We start from the raw sequence: 848 nt of genomic DNA on the forward strand, positions 1-848 counted from the left end.
AAAAACATTTTCAGTCGTACCTGCTGTTTGCCATAATTATGTTATGAATATACTTTCAGCATTAATTCATTATTACCGCATGTGTAGATTCGATACATTCATCTATGAGGGGAAATACGCAACCTTCAGTAAATGCAATGGTAAATGATATTTTACGGCTATCATTCTGACAGTCTGACTTTTGATTACTCAAAACCTTATATGTATTATATTTTTTATTATTTTTTTCTGTGATCTACATCCTGGGTCCCAATACAATCGGAAAATGGTGCGCCTAGGAGATAAATTTACCTACGGTCAGACCGCACTGAGTATGCCCAAACTCGTCTGATCTTGGAAGCCAAGCACTGCAGGGCCTGGTCAGTACCTGGATAGGAAACTACCAGGGAATACTAGGTACCGTAGGTATTTTATTCTCCAATATTTAATACAATTCTGGGACCCACGACAGGAACTTGATTGCAGGTTCCTTGCATCTATTGATTATACTAGACCAGAGGGAGTGACCTCATTCCATTAAAATTCCTATTATAGAGGACATAAATGTAATATATTATTACATTGAATGAGGGATCACTTATTTTCGCTCATTTCGCCTACATTATAGTACATCAGTACTTGTGAACATTGATGTTCCTTGAATATGGACGCTTGCTCTCGCTTTTCTCTCTTTTTTTAAGTATATAATAATAAAAGTTATGTTTTAATAAATTCATCATTACAAATTATCAAGTGTGCCCTGGAAAAGGCCTTTAGTTGCTTTTTTGTCCTTTTCTCTTCAAAGGACCTTACCTGTTTTATAGTTGTCATAACTATTTTTCTGGGAGCACCACCAACCATTTGCTGAA

The 848-nt window shown here is 36.0% G+C and overlaps 1 pseudogene; it reads left to right on the forward strand.

The window, feature by feature from the left end:
- Positions 1–289: 289 nt before the first annotated feature.
- On the forward strand, positions 290–408 carry LOC134939200 (5S ribosomal RNA; annotated as a pseudogene).
- The last annotated feature ends 440 nt before the right edge of the window (positions 409–848 follow it).

This window comes from Pseudophryne corroboree, chromosome 6 (assembly GCF_028390025.1).
Source record: "Pseudophryne corroboree isolate aPseCor3 chromosome 6, aPseCor3.hap2, whole genome shotgun sequence".
In the NCBI taxonomy this organism is placed as follows: Eukaryota; Metazoa; Chordata; class Amphibia; order Anura; family Myobatrachidae; genus Pseudophryne; species Pseudophryne corroboree.